We start from the raw sequence: 20,116 nt of genomic DNA on the forward strand, positions 1-20,116 counted from the left end.
TAGCGGTGATGGCCGTCTAGAATTTGGCTGCAGCACAGCCCTCTGCAGCATGGAATGCAGAAGAGAGATCTCTAGAGTCCCACTCAAGGGGAAGAGCTTTTCTAGGCTGTCATCTGTGTAATGACTCTGGCAGGGCCCAACTGCAGCCTCAGGGTCATTTCTTCGCGGTCAACAGCACCTGACAGAGACACCCGTTTCAGAACCCTGCTCTGAGCTAGTCTTTTCTGCTGGAGAAAAGAGGACTCCAGACTGGATTTTGGTAGCACATGATTTCAACCCTCAAAGTTAGATTTCTCTGGAAATTTGACTGCTATCCCTCTTTCCAATATTTTCTTTTCTTCTTTTTTTTTCTTTACTGGGAGAGATTCACCCTGAGCTAACATCTGTTGTCAATCTCCCTCTCTCTCTCTCTCTTATTTGTTATCTCCCCAAAGCCCCAGTACAGAGTTGTGGATTCTAGTTGTAAGTCCTTCCAGTTCTTCCATGTGGGATGTCACCACAGTATGGCTACTGACAGACGAGTGGTGTGGTTCCACGCCCAGGAACCCAACACTGGCTGCAGAAGTGGAACACCTGAAATTTGACCACCAGGCCATCAGGGCTGCCTCCCAATATTTTCAAAAGGATAAAAATGGGAAGACTACAGCTCTGGCGCTTATGCAAATATTTGATTGCTTATGGCCAACGTTGTAACACAGGCATTCAAAATGATCTGTCAGTGTGTGTCTGAGTTCACTTTCGGTCAGAGGAATTTCCAAGAAAAGTGCAGGTAGGAGTGTGTGTGTGTGTATCTGTCGTAGGGAGAAACCTCAAGAGCAGTTTGAAAATCTGTTCAGCCTTCTAACCTGAATTTAGGGGAGGAGAAAAATCAAAGGTTTATCTGCATGCAAACTCTTAATTAGGTAAATTCTGGCAAAGGCTTTTATTTTTCTGCTTTTAGTATTGATTTTTGCCACAGGCTAAGAATGGATTTGGTCATTAAGAGGCCGTGCCTTGCCGAATGATGTAGTGTGATCCTTTGCACACAGTATGTACTTAGTAACCACTTGAGAGTTGAGTAAGTGAGGAAATGAATTCATGAATATGAATAATGTGTTGTGTAATATAGCGTTGCCTGGATACATTTTTCTGGAGGAAGATTCTTGTGAGTCCATCAGCCAAGGGAACTGGAATGAGAGAAAGTGAAAAAGGTGGAAGACTAGGATAAAAAATATTTAAAGAAAAAAGTGAGTTTTGGTTATAGATTTAGGAGTTTTAGTTCAATTACTACTGACCTTGAAAACCATTTGCAAGACTACTTTTTGGTGGCAATTGGTGGACACAAAGAATAACTTACAAATGAAAGCATGCTAAGAAGTCAACATCATTCTGAAATATGTACTTGTCCTCCACAGCCACATTTTTGCCAAGATTAAGTCTTTCATATCCACTGAAAACCAGAAAAGAAGAAAAATTGAAAACTAAGATTTCTTTCTTAGCTATTTCAATATATGAAACAGTTCAAGCAATAATAAAGCAAATTTCAAAAAATACCAATTATTCACTGGACACATATTTAGTCAGGGCCTTGTGCTTATGGCTTCAAGGAATTAAGAAATCTAGACCTTGATTTCAAGGAATTTACTCTCTAAAGGAGAAGGAAATCAAGTAAACAAATTAGTGTTGACACAGGAAAAGCTGTAAGGTAAAGAAGGGAGTTTTCTTTTTAAGAGCTTTGTCAGTTAGGGTTCAATCAGAGAAACAGACCAGTAGGAGACATTAGAGATTTATTTCAAAGAACTGGCTCTCACGGTTCTGGGTACCGGTAAAGTAAGTCCAAAACCCATAGTGCAGGTCGTCAGGAAGGGCAGGCTGGAAGTTCTGGGCACAGCTGGAAGTTGCTGTCCATGGGCAGGATTTCTTCTTGCTCAGAACTCAGGGATGCCTCGGTTCTGGTCTGAAGGCCTTTCAGCTGGTTGACTGAGGCCTGCAGGGCTATCCAGGACAATCTCCCTACTTACAGTCAACCGATTATGGACTTTAAGCACATCTACAAAATACCTTCACCACAACACCTCCATTAGTGTTTGATTGAGCAACGGGGCACTGTAGCCTGGCCAAGTGGATACATTAAACGGACCATCACAGCCGACACCTTGCAAACTTGACATCATACACAGCTTCTGAAACCATACTTAACCTCCAAATAAAGACAGCGACACAGTCACACTTCCATCTAACACAACACAACTGTCCTCAATACCACCAAAAACAGGCTAACTGCCCCCCGGCCCCTCAGAAGAGGGTGCGAAGGCCTTGGGTGATGTTCACTCTTCTCCTTGATATTCTGCAACTTAAATACTGTGATGTAAAGTCAACTATTATCAATACATCTTATGTTAAGTGATCAGAGAGAAAAGAAAACACAAAGTTTTTCTTAATATATATACAAACATATTCATAAAAGAATATGGAAAAATACTCATAACTATGTGGCTAAGACCTGTAGACCAGCAGAGTGTAAGTCCATGGGGATGCGAGACAAAAATTTTGCTAGTGAATCACTGGGGATAATAGTGAGGGGAACCATTCCCTTTTCTACTCCTTGATTTATGGGCCTGTAAATCTTAGCTATGAGAGAATAAGCACCAAACATTGGATGCTGACTTAGAACATAAATAGCCTTCTGCCTTAATCCTTAAAGTGTTGCCACACAGCTAGCTTTGCAATTGTTCTTCAAAAGGCCATTCTATAATTCTATCAATCCAACTGCTTCAGGATGATGGGGAACATGGTAAGATCAGTGAACTCCATAAGCGTGGGCCCATTGCTGCATTTCATTTGTTGTGAAGTGAGCTCCTTGACCAGAACTGTGTGTGGAATACCATGACAGTGGCTAAGACATTCTGTAGGTCCATGGATGGAATAGAATAACTATTTACTCCCCAAGAACAAAGTGCTGCCTCTTCTGTGATGGACGTGGTTCAATGTAATCAATATGCTAACAGGTAGCTGGGCTGATCACCCTAAGGAATGCTGCCATATCAGAGACTCAGTGTTGATCTCTTTTGCTGACAGATTAGGTGATAAGCAGTGTCTTTAGCCAAGTCAGCTTGGTGAGTGGAAGACCATGCTGCTGAGCCCATACATAACCTCCATTCCTGCCACTGTGACCACTTTGTTCATGAGCCCATTGGGCGATGGCTGGGGAAAGAGGCTGACTGGTATCCATAGACTCGATAATGATTTGATTATTGAAACTCTCCTCTGCTGAGGTCACCCTTTGGTGACGAATCACTTGGGGCACAGATATCTCCACACTCTTTGCCTGTTCAAAGAGGTCCACTCACATACCTTCCCCGAGACCTTCTTGTCACTAATTTTCCAATCATCTTCATTCCAAGACCTTGACCATCAACCAAATCTCTGGCAATTTTTCATCCCAAGCAAAACAGGTGCACTGCTTGAAGTTTTTCCCATTGGGAGGGTTTTCCTTCACAACCGTCCTTCAGGGAATGTTCCAGAAAGGGGCTCTAGAGCTGCAGCTGTCCACTTCTGGGTGATGCCTGCATATGGTACAGAACCATCTGTAAACCAGGCCTTCGTTTTCTCTTTCTTATTAATTGATCACAGGAAACCCCCACGAGGCATAGGTAGGCGCTGGGAAGGAGACGGTAAAGTAGCAGCAGTAGAGGCCACGGGCATTTGGGACACTTCTTCATGTAACTTACTTGTGCCTTCAGGGCTTGCTTGGGCCCAGTTGCATATATAGCACTTCCATTTGATGATAGGGTGTTTTTGTGCATACCCAACTTTATGACTGGTTGGATCAGACAACATCCTGTTCATCTGGGCAGCTCAGGTCTCACGGTAACTTGCTGACCCATGCTTAAGCGTTCAGTCTTTACTAAGATTCAGTAGCAAGCCAAAACCTCTCTCTCAAAAGGAGAGCAGTTATTGCAGAGGACAGTAGGGCTTTACTTCAAAATCCTAAGGTACGATTCGCCTGTCAAAGCCTGTGAAAGGCTCCAAACAGCATCGCCATCTGCCACGGACCCTTGAAGCACTGCTGGATCTGCTGGGTCACATGGCCCGGGTGGTAGAACAGCTTTGACAGCAGTCTGGACCTGTTGCAGAATTCTCTTGTTCTGAGCTCCCCTCACAACTAGCAGCTGTTCAGGTCGCTCAGTAAATGGACCAGAGCAGCAGACTCAGATGAAGAATGTGTTACCTCCAAAAGCCAAAGAGGCCCACTAAGTGTGCTTCTTTCTTGGTTATAGGAGGGACCAGATTCAACCACTTATCCTTCACCTGAGAAGGGCTATCTTGATTCGCCCCACAACACTAGATCCCCCCAGACACTTCACTGAGGCAGAAGGCCCCTAATTTTTGTCAGATTTATTTCTTGCCCTCTGAAGCATAAATGTCTTACCAATATGTCTAAAGTAGTTGCTACGTCCTGCTGACCAGGTTCAATGAGCATGACGTCACCTGTATAGTGGACCAGCATGACATCTTTTGGAAGGGAACAGCAATCAAGCTCCCTGAGGACCAAATTATGACCTAGGGTTGGAAAGTTGAGATACCCCTGAGGTTGGACAGCAAAAGCATATTGCTGACCTTGCCAGCTGAAGGCAAACTGCTCTGGGGGTCATTACTAAGAGATATGGAGAAAAATGCATTTGCAAGATCAGTAACTGCATACAAGGTACCAGCTATTGTGTTAAATTGCTCAAACAATAAACTCATACCTGGTATAACAGCTGCAGTTGGAGCCATCACCTGATTAAGGTGATGACAATTCATCGTCATTCTCCAGATTCATCTGTTTTCTGCACAGACCGATTAGGCGAGTTGAACGGGGACGTGGTGGGGATCACCACCCTGGGTCTTCCGAGGCCCTGATGGCGGCAGTAATCTCTGCAACCCCTCCAGGAACGCAGTATTGCCTTAGGTTTACAATTTTCCTGGGTAGAAGCAGTTCTGGTGGCTTCTTCTTGGCCTTCCCTACCTTTCCTGCCTTCTCCACAGTCACAGAACATATGTCAACACTAAATCTAGAATCTCCACTTGGGGGGCCCATGTCAATAAACTCAGCCAGATCCAATTTTATGTCCTTCCATCATTATCTTCCATCCTAAGCTCTTCTCCAACACCTGCTCCCTGGATTTCGGTTTATATAAATTGGAAAAATAATGTAGCTCTTTTGGCATGTAGCACATTGCCTCAGGGGTCACATTCAGTACCTCGCCCTTTGGGTCCTGATGTTCGGGGGCTGGAGTTTGGTTCCAAATCTAGAAGCAGGAAGAGGTGGCGGGTGTGGTGATGAGGAGAATCAGCAGTGTCCTACATGGCAAATACCCCAGGGGAGGCCATGACAGAGTCTTCAGGTAAAGCAGGGCCAACTCCCTCCGTCAGGGGTAGATGGGCCGCTTCCACTGGCAATGGAGTCTTGGCAGAAGTTAAGAGTTCAGTGTCCCCGTCTTCGTCAGGATCTGCCCATGCGTCCTCATTCCAATACACAGGACTCCATTTCTCCCCAGTCAGTGCCCTCACTTTAACACCCTTAAAGACAGCTGGAGACACCCTGAAAATTTGGGAATTTGGTTCGTGTTGTCCTTCAGCCACGTGGGCATGGGATAGCACTCCGGGTTTGGTTTTCAGAAGCTCTGGCCCTGCAACGACAGAAGATAAGAATTTATTTCAGGGCATATGTAGAAGTTTTCAGGTAATTTATGCAGAGCTGGAGCTGGGAATTTATGCAGAAGCCCTGCGCTCACCCTCACCCTGCTTTTGCTAGTGTACGTAGGAGCAACCAGCCAATCTCACTTATACTCTTTAGTTTGACTAGAATGTTCTAAGACATCAAGTGTGTGGTCACCTAGAACCTTACCTTTTGTAAGAATTTGATTAGGATTATCCAGAGGCAATATTCTATGTATCCCAATTGCCACATCATGCCATGAACTGTCAGTGCCCTCGTCACCACTGGAAATAGAAGCACTAGTGCCCTTAAATCTAATCACATTAGAGAACCAATTCCAGAAAACCCAAAACCGATTCGGAAAACACATCCTTATTATTCTGGTTCTCTAGAATTACTCCTTGTACCCAAATCTGTATCAGTCAGGGTTCAAGCAGAGAAACAGAATGACACTGTCATCACACTGTACCATCAGTTCACCGGACATTCACACCACACCAGCACCTCTTGACACATGTGACTATTATCATATCATGTTATCATCACACCATGCCATCATCCACCAAAGAATGATCATGTTCTTTTGTGATCACACCAAACCACCATCACGCTACACCCTAATCACACTAAACTATCATCAAAACAAACTGTGTTCACACCACAGCATCATCTCCCGCATCAGCTTCACAGCACACCATCTTCACCAGCACAGCATCGTCATCATCATCCTCTTTATTTTTGCAGCCAAATTAGATTAATGTGAAAGTACAGCAGATCATGGCTATGCTCACCTAAAAGAAAAAAAATCTTGGGGGCCAGCCCAGTAGTGTAGCAGTTAAGTTCATACACTCCTTTTCGGCAGCCCAGTGTTCGTGGGTTTGGATCCTGGCCACGGACCTACGCACTGCTCATCAAGCCGTGCTGTAATGGCGTCCCACATGCAAAATAGAGAAATATTGGCAACAGATGTTAGCTCAGTGACAATCTTCCTCAAGCAAAAAGTGGAAGATTGGCAACGGATGTTAGCTCAGAGCCAATTTTCCTCACCAAAAAAAAGAGTAAAATTCTGAATGAAAAGTAAAAATCAATTCATTTTTATTGATAGAATCACTGTTTTCGCACTACTCTTATCATTCCTGTTAGTCCTGCCATCATCTGCTGAACTCCTAGAGGCTCTCAGTTTTTCACACATATAGTATCTAATGTAATCTTTCCAACAACCTTCTAAGGCATTTGTTATTACCCCCGTGAAGTAGATGAGGAAACTGTGGCTAACAGAGCCGGTAAAGTGCAGATCCGATATTTGAATTAATGTCAACCTGTTTCCAAATATTGTGCTTCTTACCTTACACCATGCTGTCAAATTTGGAAATACATGTTACTTCTAACAGCTTTTGACCAATAAATGACCTTTAGATCTCTGTAGCCTATTGACACAAATAGGAAAATTCATCCATCAAATAAGCTCATCGCTGCAGCTTTGTTGTGTGAGATAAAACCAAAAGAACTGGTTCCAACATATGAAAACTTTGAGGTGCTTTTCAAAATGCTAGAATAGTTGGATGACATACTTCCTTGTTTGTCCCTTGTTTGATTTGCTTTGGCACTGGGCACAGTGCCACAGAGTAAATACGTCTTGAGAAAGTAAATTTATTTCTCTCAGCATTCATATATCAACACGGCACATGCAAATAAGAGGCATAGAGCCCATTGACAATTCTGAGGATAGTATTGTCTGGTGCATGATAACGATCTAGAAGGTAAGCGGAAAATGCCAGCATGTTTTTATTTAACTTTCAGCAGGAAAGTAATGGAAAGAAAAGTTAAACTAGACAGTTTACTATAGAAAAAGAATTTTAAATGGGGGTAAGTAAAGTGCAATGAAATAATCTGGAAAATAACTATAAACCTTTACAAAAACTAATAATAAATAAATGTTATCTGAATGGAACTGACAGTTTTTAATGAGCCATATATAATTTATTTGTGTCCTGATGAGGCCATAATTTTCTCCACAGCCCATATCCAAAATTGTTTTCCTCATAATGAAGAGAAAGTAGCACACACGCTGAAAATCATCTGAAAGACACTATAATTTAATCCAAATAGATAGAGAAGACCCATGCCCATTTTGGGGGAGCTTCTATTTTATTGCATAACATGGTTGACAACAAAAAGTTGGCTGTGCCATAGCAGTTTATTCCATAAGCAGCCAATATATTTGCTACAACATTAGTTCTTTTGGTCTTAATCGTATTGCAATCTTTTGGGACTATTTCAATAACAATAATTTCAACAACTAATAGTATCTGACTGAACAAAAACTCATGACAGAGTTGCACAGTCGTGTTCTATAGAAACTTTATGGGGTATGTGTTCTACGTTTTGATGTTTTTCATGCAAGAGTTCACTCTGCTGATATGCTGACTAAATAACTCGTGGGTGGCATTGGAAGACTCTGGACAGAGGGGGATAATATCTACGCTTCAAATACAAATCTTGCCTAATGCAAAGAAAAGGAAAATCATAAAATTTGAGAGGACAGTTTAATTTCTACGATATACACTTCAACAGAATGGGCCCATTGTGATTTCCTGAGCTGTAAATACATGAGCTAAACTCCCGTTACAGTTCATTAGCTCTCCCAAATGGTTTGTGGTATTTTAATTTTATAAGTCATACTTTGGTCTTTTAGTCTTAAAAGTCTATACACCAAATAATCTAATCTATGAAATCTGGAATCTTTAGATAAATGACATTTGTCTTGTGTTTTTCTTAGAAGAATGTTAGTGTGCTAATAAGATGAACGTCATTAATTAATTAAACAAGTATTGTGCAAGATACTTTTTCAGACAGTTAAACTTCAAAGATCAATCGGACACAGGCCCTGGCATCAAGGAGCTTACCACATTTTAGAGAAGATAGATGTGCAAATAAATAAACATAGCATAGTAATCAGTGCTAAAATTGAGGTTTATGTGAGGTAGTTATGGAACAAGAGAATGATACACTCCAGAGGGAGAACGGAGATGGAGAGTTCCCTGTGGAGAACTTCCCTGAACTGCAACTTAAACGACGTAGGTGTCCCCCAGATAGGTTAGAGGGAAAGGAGTTCCCAGGCAGAGGAAAGAGCTTCTGCCTAGGAGCTGAGGAGAGACACAGGATGGCATCTTTTCCTCTCTCTTGCAAAAGGTTAGTCCATAAGAAACATTGTATTTTTGTATTTCCTAGTTAGTCACAAGTAAATGTTAAACAAGTTTTTCTGAACAAGATTGTCCCTAGCAACAGAATATCATGGGACCCATTAGGATGTGAATGATGCTCTGACCAAGTGGCAACTATGTACCACACCCCTAGAAACTGACTCTAGCAGCTTCTCCAGAGGGCTTCATCTGAAAGAGGTGGAGCCTTGGAACAGACGCTGATGGAGAGATTCCTGGAAGCCCAAGGTTAGTTCCTGGCTTTCAATAGTGGGGTGGTAGGACTTAGTTTTGATCCTAGTTAACTAGGAAAACATTGGTTTGGAATGGAAGTAAATAATGTGGAAGTTTGGATGGAAAGCACTAGAACGCTCTTTCTCCTTATCATCATGATTATTATTACCGTCATCAAAATAGCCATTGTCATCATCATCCTATTACAGCATACTCACACCACGCCATCATCACACTCCATTCACACCATCTGGAGAGGATGGAAACAGACTTACACTCTAGCTCTCCTCAAGAGTTTCCAGGCGATCGTGCTGCAGAACTGATTCCTTGAACGGCTGTGGAGGACGTCACAAGAGTGGAATGCTGGACAAGCACTGAGTGGGACAGTGCCAAATGGTTGCCTCCATTAAGACTTCTCTCAATGTGGATCTCTTTCTCTGTCTCTGTCTCTTCTTCATTCTTACTAGTGACTTTTTAAAAACTCTGTTTACTGTCTCTCTTTATTTTTTATTTCTTTAGTTTACTATGCCCAAACAAAGAGGTAAGATTTTAAAAGCATTACCCTGATTTTATTGCCAATTTGGTCATATTAGTTGATTCAATTGATCAAAGATCTTTAGATTAACGAAAGGACAAAGCTAGAGGAGCCATTAGTAATCCTTTAGTACAATTTCCTCATTTTACAAGGTAGGCCACTTGCTTCCCAAGAACAACTGTGCTTTCTCAATATTTCTCCATCCAGCCAGTCATCGAATTCTGTCTACCTGCTGATTTTCTTCCCTTTATTTCTCACTTTTCAGTAGAATCCTAAAGTAATAGGATCTGTCACCAGCTGGAATGAGTTCGTCTTTTTTGCTGAATTCACACAGTGTTCCTTTTTTCTTTATGACGGCCTTGACTTGATTGTCTCTTAGAGTCTGGTGAGCTGTTTCTAGGCCTGGCCTTGTCTGCTGGCTGAGTGGAAGCATTGTCTCTATGCTCTCCAGCACTGTCCATAGCTAACGCATTGCATGTCATTCTGCAACACTCTAGTCCATGTCTATTTATGACACTAGGCATATAAATACGCAAATGACAATCCTACGTGAGGAGTTCAACAATGAAAATATCTTCAGAATAAAGAGAAAGCCCAGAGGAAGGGGAGTGATTCCTTTTGGGTTGAGGTGTCTCAAGGAAGATTTCCTGGACGAGGCAATGTTGAAGCTGGGTTTCACCAGATGACACTCAATGCAGCTAGTGGGCAGAAATAGTGGATGAGATGGACAAGCACAAGATATACAAAGACATGAAGGCCGTGAAAAACCATAGCACGTTTGGCAAAACATAAGCCATTGAACATTGTTGAGGCATAAGTTTTTGTGGGAAGGGGAAGGGTGGAAGATAAGTGTGTCAGGTTACCACTCTGCAATAGTGACAGAGAACCCAAGCCAACCCATCAAACGGGCTCATTTTTCTCACCCAAGTCTGGGAGTTTTGTTTCAGTAGGTCAGCTATGCCAGGGCCGCATCTCTGCAATTATAACACCCGTTCCTCATGGTCACAAGATGGTTGCTGTAGCTCTAGCCATCTTGTCTTTGTGAAGGTCAGGAAAATGAAGGAAGAGGGGAAGTGGAAGGTACTAGTATATCTCTTCCTCTTTCCTGGGAAGAACCAAAGCCTTTTCAGAAGTATCTTCACTGATTCTGCTTGCAGCTCTCTCTTTGACAAGCACTGTGTCACATGGCAGCCCTAGCTGGCACACAAAGTGTCAGTAATACCACCTTTGAGAATGAAAGATGTAATCACACACACGTACTCATGGACACACACATGACATACATGACTTCCCCTTTTACTGACTCGTAAATTAACTCTTAAAAATTAAGACTCGGAACCTCTCAGTTGCCTGGTTCAAGGTAGCAGAAGCCAATTATTATCTTGCTCCATTACTGAGTTTATAACTGAATAGGAGTATCCATGACAATCATGCAGGAGCAGCCCGAAAGGAGCGGTTTTCCTTCATCCCACGATCAGTGAGGAAATTGATGAGAACACAAAAGATTCCAGCACAAAATCTGAAAAAAGGACTCTTCCCAGAACATTCCCGTTTTTAAAAAAATAGCCATTTGTCAGACTTGATCTCTGAAGTGAAGATACTCATTCCACTTTCTAAAATCTGGAAGATCACAGATGAGTTTAAATTGCAGAACCAAAAAGACACTGCACATTAATGAAGTGTATAGGAACAGAGACAGAAAGAAAAAAGGAGAATTAAACGTAATTGCTTCAATCTCAAATGAGAGAAATAAAGGTGAGGAGTCTCTTGGAGAGCCAGGAGAAAGCCAAAAATGGAAAATTGGTGACCAGGAGCTAGGCGAAGTCGTTGGCGATGTCCCCGTAGGCATCCCGGTGGCAGCCCCGGAGCAGGGTGGGCCTGAGGTCTCTGCAGGCAGCAATCTCTGCACAAAGGGTACGAGCAGAATGTGAAGCAAACCGCCAGGCTGCACGGGGGTCAAGAGGGAGCTGCACTGCCTTTTGGAAACAGAGAAAATGCACAGCTGCTCCTGAGATTGTTAAGTTGAGGATGAGGAGTGACTGTGCAAATGAACTGGTATTTCCTGGGCAAGTCTGCATGCAGTTGCTGTCTCCTCCAGGTCCCAAGGGTTTTATTATTTTTGCTTGAATTCTCAAGTCTACAGAAACCTTGTGTCTTCACCACCTGTATTGAGCAGCCAGTCTCAATATGATTGAAATTTCCAGTGCATTTCTTTGCCTTGTTTCCTGTCCTCCTGGCCCTGGTCAATCCTTGTTAGGTTCTGAGTTATGGTCTAGAAATGGGGAAAGGAAAGGAAATTTACTTTTATTGATAGCATATATCTATACCTGTATCTATATTTTATTCCGCAAACAACAAGCCTATAGGGTAGATACCATCATTTGCATCTAGGCGATGATGAAATGGGATGCAGAGAGCTTAAGCTGCCTAACCAAAGCTGGTGGTGAGTCTGCATAAGAATAGATGTCCTGCTTAGGAACAAGCTCTGTGCTAGGGAGGCACGGCTGAAAGCTGTCATCGCTTTCTGACCCTGTGACCAGGAGGGTCCTGGTTGTGGCTCTTCACTAACTTGGGAAGGGTACATGGACTTCAGTAAATCAACGACATTTATTGAGTTCTCACCATGCATGCCGGGCAATTATCAATAACTAGGTTAAGAATCAAAAGTATAAAAGAAAACAGAGCCCCTTCTACCCACCAGCTTAAAATATAAATAACATATAAATATGTTTCAACAATGAAAGACCAAAGATGTATTAATTATTTGCAACAATACTAAAGGGCTGTCTGTGCCTCTAGATGCTGAGCAAGGAGGACCTTATCGACGCTCTGTTGTCAGATGCATCAGATTGTGAGGTCTTTTGGAGAAGTGACCCCTTTGTCACTGTGCAATGCCCCTCTTTATCCCTGATAACTCCCCTTGCTCTGAAGTCTGCTCTGTCTGAAATTAACATAGCTTCTCCTGCTTTCTTTTGATTAGTGTTAGGATGGCACATATTTCTCCAAACTTCATGACCTTGGAAATACCTTGACCAGAAATAGGCTTAGGGCCATAATGAATTCATAGGGTATCTGTTTTTTTTCTTTTAGGGATTTTTTCTAGATCATTTCTAAAATCAGCTTGGCAGATTTGACTTCCAGATTTGGACATTGATTCATTAATTCATCCTGCAAAATCTTTTTATGTCCCACACATGCTCAGTACCAGGCCCTGGCTCTATGACAGTAAACAAGATAGACGTTCATCCTGGGGGCTTTTTTCAAGGAATAGAAAGCAGAAAATCTTCTTTCCCTTCCCAATTTTATCATTACAAGGTGTTTAACTTTCCATATCTTGAATTTCAAGCATGTTTTATATATGAAAGAAAATTGTTACAGATTGCCTTGTTTCTTTCAGCTTTAAAATTCTGTGACTGTATACTTCTTTCATCTTTTCCACACTATAGGAGCAAAACAAAAATGAAAACAAAAACAAAAGAAATTAGAATGTCTGCTGCATAATTTGTGAAAGCCCATAAAGAGCAAAAGTTTTTGGGTCGGCTCCGTGGCCGAGTGATTAAGTCCGCATGCTCCGCGTCAGTGGCCTGGGGTTCACCAGTCCGGATCCTGGACGCAGACCTACATGCTGCTCATCAGGCGATGCTGTGGTGGCATCCCACATGGAAGAACTAGAAGGACTTACAACTATGATATACAACTATGTGCTGGGGCTTTGGGGAGAAAAAGAAAGAGGGAGATTGGCAACAGCTGTTGGCTCAGGGCCAATCTTCTTCACCAACAAAAACCATACCTTTAAAAAAAAAAAGAGAGAAAGTTTCTCTTTACCAATATTTGAATGGCCTGAAAAGGAATTTGACTTAGTCGAAAGTAAAAATCAGACAGAGACGCAAAGAATTCAATCCATAGTTAAAAATGAACAGCAGTAAACCTTTCAAAAGCCAATAAAGAGGGAATGGATCCATGAGTCCACCTGCTAACAATCTATGTGTTGCAAAGTAGTAAGTACAGAACTTCTGAGACCTTTCCCAAAGCTGTTCCACAGATGCAACTGCCATATAGAAACAGTTATTATTGGTTTTAGCAAGAGTACAGAGACATGAACATAAAACTACCCTGAAAAGATATTTCTGCAATTAAAAGTTAGGGTCAAAGATGAAGCCTGTGCTTTTCCACTTGACTCCGTGATGAGCCTCCAGCGTATGGCAGAGGGTTGCTAGCCTGCTCACTTTCTGGATAAGAATTTCTTTGTCTATATTGTTTTCTCTTACACACACCAACACCTGCCCTCAGTCTGTATGGCTCCTCAGGCACAATTCCCACTTATTTCAAGACAAGTTCCCTGGGAATTTGAATGGTAAAGTTGAATCTTCAGATGTTTCAAATATTCACTCTATTTTTCTTATCTTTCACATCTGAAATGTAAAAAGATTATGACAAATTAATTCTGCCATGGACTCCTCAGCTTATCCTGGGAGAAGCTTCTTCTCTTTTCAAAGTGTCAGGACTCAGGCCAAGTACAAATTGGTAAACTTCCCATAATGCCATATAGGATTTATGGGAGCCAAACTATATCTGTCTCAAGTGGAATAAAATAAACCCTCTGTCATGTATCCACGTCAAATAACTTAGGGGAGAATTTTGTGTTATCAGATATGACACAGGTATATTTTCCAGCAAAAGCTGTGTCATACTCTTGAGGCTAAGTAATAGTTTGATTTTTTCCTACCTTTTCTCTTTCCTTTCCTGTCACTTAGGCAGATAGGCAGCTCAGGAGGTGGCCTGCATCAGAGTGCCAGACAGAACCACTTTCCTGTGTTTCCAAAAGCCTAAGAGCATGCGAAAACTCATAGGGCTGGCAGAGGAGGGAGCCCAGGGCAGGAAGAGGGCTGCAGGGGCGGGGCTGGTGGTTAGGGGCATGTAGGGATGGGGGGCTCCCACAGGGGGTTATCGGCCTCAGCACAGATCCCTTGCCTCAGGAGTAGAGCAGCAGCAGAATAGCGTCTCCATGAGAACGCGGCAGAGAAGAACACGCCTGCAGCTCAGACATCCTGCTCATCCACCGTCAGAGGTAAGTGAAAACAATCTAAGGGTCCCTAAAGGAATTTTTATTTTTTTTTAATTCAAAGGAAATGAGAAACTGGTATGCACAAAAGCACAGAGGTGAGAGAGCAAGGAAATCTTGTTGGCAATGACAAAATACCTCGAAACTCACTGGAAAGGAGACAGAATGAGGGATGCTCAGCACAGAGATAGCATGAAGGGGAGGAGCTGGTCGTTAATTGGGTTGAAAAGACTGGCAATTACCTGAGTGGTTGAGCAAAACTGCCGGAACGAAAACTCTTCCTGTTCAGAGACTCCATCTGCTGCATTTGCATGGACTCGGGGCAGGAGGCTGGAGATGCTCCCAGGAGGAGGTCACCGCAGCGACTCAGGTGGGAGGTGAGGAGGGCCTGGGCCGTGGCAGGAAGCGTGGGCTTCTGCAGACAGGATTAGCAGCCTGCACCAAAGATGGATTGCGGATGTTAGCAAAAGAGAAAGAAATGTTTAAAAATGACTGTAGCCAGAAGTCTGGTGCCTGGGGTAATCCTGGTGCCGTGGAAGGTAACAGAACATTTTTAGGAGATGGGGAGGGGCAGAGGGTGATAAGAGGCGGAGAGGAGGGGACAACCGTGATGGACAATGAGGATGAAGACATAGTTCTACTAATCATCCTGCAGACAGAAGAATTAGGCACACCATTTTTATAATCAGAACATTCCGTGTCTTATCATTTAAATCTTATCTTAGTGATGAGGAAATGGAGGCCCAGGGAGAGCATGGCTCCTTTGCTCAAGACTGTCCAGCTGGCCGTGGAGAGCGGGCACAGGAATCCGACATGCTGGCCCGTCCATTAGGGCCCTGCGCACGGCAGCACTCTAGCTCCTGGCTCTGTCCCGTGGCCCCAGGCTGCCTTCTTTGCCCTCTTTATTCAGAAGGTCTTTCCCCCAGAGTGCCAGACTTTGGGATATATTCTCTAGTGCCGCAAAGAAAGGCTAGCTCTAGGAACTTGCACTATATAGGCCTTTTTCTAGAATATGTCTATTTTCACTATTTCAAAAATGTCCTCTGAGCGCCTACTTTGTGTCGGGCAATGCGCTGGCACAGCCGTGAACAAGATAGTCCCAACTCGGATGGAGCTTACATTTTCAAAACTGATAACATGTTTTGGTGGTGCATCATATCTTTAGGCATCAATTTTTAGATTTTTATAATTGATTACTTTTTTTACTTTTACCTAGAGACCTTTGAAATTTGCACCATCTAGACCAGCGGCTTTTAAACTTGAGTGTGATCAGAATTACTTGGAGGACTTGTCAAAACGCAATCTGCTGAGCTGCACTCCCAGAAATTGGACTTAGGGTGACTGGGGGTGGGGCTGAGGACCTACATTTCTAATAACTCCCAGGGGATGCTGAGGTCACTGGGCCAGGGACCACCCTTTGTGAACTGCTGATTAAGCGTCACAGGGTCTTGTTGATCTTCTGGTGTGTAAAGAGCAAAAGGGACGTGGGGAGCGAGGTTAAGAAGGTGGGTAGGTCTGAACACACCTGTTATTAGCTGGATGGGGACCCAGATTTTGAATAGCCTCCTATATTCAAATCTTGCCTTATTCTCCAGCCACTGTACTTTCTATCGTTCCTGGAAGAAGAAATCTCCAACTAGAGTAGAGCCTCAAGACAAGGCAGGACTTCATTCTGCTAGAAAATTCCAAAGTCTCACGGAAAAGAAGAGCTTTTTTCTCTCATGATTTCCAAGGTAGTCTCTAGCATTTATGAATGTACAGACTAAATCAGAAAATGCTGTGTGGAAAGAGAAACGAGTCATCATTTCAGCAGTTGCCACCAGCTGCCACCTTGTATTTGACCCTGATTCCAGTTTTCTTACAGGAACGCGGGCTGTGGCCTTAAATTCTCTTCCCACGTACTCTCCTTGCTCCTGCTTGCCAACTGCAGCCTCCCGGGGCTGTCCAAATCCATCTGTCAGGAGTCCATGCAGTAAGTGTGCCACGATCCCAGCCCATCAGAACTGCTTCTGCCAAAGGGCCGTCGGCTCCGCTAGCTTCTTCTTCAATTTCAGCTCCGTCCGCATCTTTATGTTTTGTTTAGAGTCGAGTGTACAGTTCTCACGTAATAAATGTTGAGTGATAACTTGACCGATGTCTGCAATGACACAAATGGGGATGTTTTGTAATTTCAACATAGAAAGTAGGAACTGAATAAGGTGGGCTATTTCATAGACAATCCCAAGTATCGTAACCTAGATCAAACCATAAAGTAGCTTATTTCGTAAATTTCTTACATAACAAAAATTCTAAATGATAATATATGTTCATCATATTTATCATGGCAAAAAGACAAAATTGAAGTACCCATAATACCATCACCCATAAATAGACTCAGCTGTGATTTTGGAAACTAACCTTTCCAACACAGGCACACACACACGTATGAGGGCATGCACCTACATGCACGCGTGTGCACAAATACATGCATCTATGATAAAACTAGGCACACTTTTTTGCGACTTGTTTTGTTTTTGTCTTTACTGTGAACAGCTTTCCACATTTTAAATCAAACAGCCTCCTGTTAAATTGCTGTTGAAGTATTCCTCCATGTGAATGCACCGCAGTTTCTTTGTAACTTAACCAGTCTCTCTACTGCTGGACAATTCCTCCTTTTATAATAATACCTAACTAACCGTGGGGTCACTAAATTATTGAGGTCAAATTTTAAGCCCATCTTTAGTAATTGCTTTGAGATAAATTACTAGAACTGTCACGTTAAAGGTATTAGTGCATATGACCAAATAGCCTTCCAGGAATCTTACACAGATTGTTTTCTACACCAATGAAACTGCCAATTTCTCTAAGAGACTTTGCAGGTCATTGATGTCTGTATTCCCAGCACCTCTTATGGGGACTGACACATATAAATAGCCGTCAAACGAATTAATAGACTTAAGTTATAAGTTCAACTACCTAAAATGTTCATTTATGAATGGAATATTTTGGCTGAACATATATCACCTTTTCAAAGAAAGGCTATAACTACCTGAAAGGAATAGTTGAATCTGTTGTTGTGGTGAAGGGTTGTAAGACCATAGAAACTTGAATAAAGAGAAACTGATCTAGAAGCACCCTACTCAGGGACGGTAGGGGCTTATCAAACAGAGTGAATTCGGGCACATTTTGGGGAACATCGTATGGCGGATAGCATATATTGGGGATAAATTGATTGCATTATTGAGTAATAGCTTTTTTGGTGAAAAAATGTGCAATATTAAGGATACGATGACTTTATTCTTATAAACACCAGACTCTTTCTTAAGGGTTTTACCCATGTTGAAGCTATACCAATTCTCTATGTATCATTTAGCTAGCTATCTGGCTAGTAAGCGATCTCGTACCCTAAAATCTCTCTCTCAATTTGCAGTTGCTTTGTATCAGTGCCTTTATGTTATATAGAAACATAAGTTAATAGATTTTTCTCCTTTTACTAAGTGTCCAAGGTGATAGACATATGGTTGATATTGTTCAAAAGAATAGATAGATCAAAGTAAATGAACTTAAATGAGAACAATTAGTAAGTACAGAGTATGCATGAAATGATATAATAATAGGAGTCCAAAAAGGTCTCCTATGCTGAACAACAAAACAGAAAGTTCTCATGGGGTTGTGATGAACTAATCCATCCATTACTCGACATTCATCCAGACTGGACTGTGGTCGAGGCCTTTGACTGCGTCCTGATAGAATGTACAGATGACCTTGAGGAGCCTCCCATACCCCAAGAACTTACAAGCCAGTAAAAAGTAAAACTCTTTATAAATTGCAAAGCATTTCATCATAAAATTTCTTGACTGAGCCCTACGGTACCCTTGCAACTTGAGTAGGCAAGTACGATTAAGCACATAATGTTGAAAAGTGAAAAAGTGAACTGAGGCTCAGAGAGTTTTTCCTAAATCATGCAATTTAGTTTCAAGTTGCAAAACTAAGACTTTAACCTTTAATGCAATGCTTATTCAACAACACATTGCTAATCTCTTTGGGTTGTAGGTATTTTGATTAAAAACAAATTAGTGCGGATGACAATTAAAAAATTCCCTGGTCACAGCTTTTATTAGTAAGACAATGATGATATGGGGGCAAGGTGGGGCAGCTTTTTCTGTATCTTGTAACACTTCTGTTCATGTTTCAGGACGAAAATTGCGTTAGCTTTTGTAAATCACTGTGATGGTTTACTCCTGTTGTCCTTTTCAACAACTCCTGTAATTGAAGAGGGACCCTTGAGAAACCACAGAGAAGATTCTGTGACCCAATCAGCTTCAGCAGAAGTGAGTGCTGGGTTTGTCTTCCATGTGCTGCTCTCCTCAAACAGGAAGGATCCAGGACAGCAGGATCTGAGAGCAGCAATGCCTAAGAAGCCCTGGGACACAGGACATGCCCTCTGGGCACAGAGGCTTATGGCGGATGGAGCTGTGATCCTGAGCAAAAAACAGATAGGGAAATGAGAGACAGAATCCAGCAGGGAGAAGAACTCTGGTACCCCAAAGGAAAAAGTTTCTTATGGACTGAAAAGGACCACAAGAGAAGAGTAAAGGGATGTTTGCAAAACCCTCTTGTCTCCAAGTGTATTCAGAATGGGCTACAAGCAAGACCGTGCTCTCTATGGGCTGGATTAATGGAGCCTGCTCAGCTTTTCATTTGTAGCAAACATAATATCAGGGTTTAGTGTACCAAAATTCACTTAAATTTATTTATTTAGAGTTTTAAGTAATTTTTAATATTTTTCTATTAAAAACATTGATAAATTGAATTAGAAATTGTAGAAGGTATCGTTTGAGCTCTCTGCCTAGCTTATGTTGACCCCTTTTTCTAAGAAGACCACTCTACAGACACGGAGTGGGCTCCCTACAGCCATGTTTTGGGGCGCATTCATGTTCTTCTGGCCACGGTCAATTAGACGCAGGTATGTGTGTGGTTCCCAATGTGGGTCAGGGAATCCTCGCCATCTGCCTTTCTGGAAAATTTGGAATTGCAGTTCAGTGATGACTGCTTTTTCTCAGGATATGAATAAAATGAGAGTTTTGAAGTTGGGGGTTACTGAGCAATCATCTTCTATACACCAGAGCACAGAAAAAGAGAGATGTTCTGGGAGAGGCAGAAGATGACGGATATAGCCTACCGCCTCTCTGATTGTCAGTCATATCACTATATCAACATTAGTATGGAAATGGGTAGAAATAATACAGGATGTTAAATATGATTAGATAGACCGTGAAATGTAAAAGCCAAAGAAATCTGAAAAGAGAAGAGACGATTGGCCAAATGAGAACCACAGACACACAGTAAACGCATCTTTTGCACATAAAACCTGGTTTCCAGCTGTTCCAGTCTTCTGCTCCCTTCTCTCAAGTCCCTTGACA

Source organism: Equus quagga, chromosome 11 (genome assembly GCF_021613505.1).
Source record: "Equus quagga isolate Etosha38 chromosome 11, UCLA_HA_Equagga_1.0, whole genome shotgun sequence".
NCBI classification, from domain to species: domain Eukaryota; kingdom Metazoa; phylum Chordata; class Mammalia; order Perissodactyla; family Equidae; genus Equus; species Equus quagga.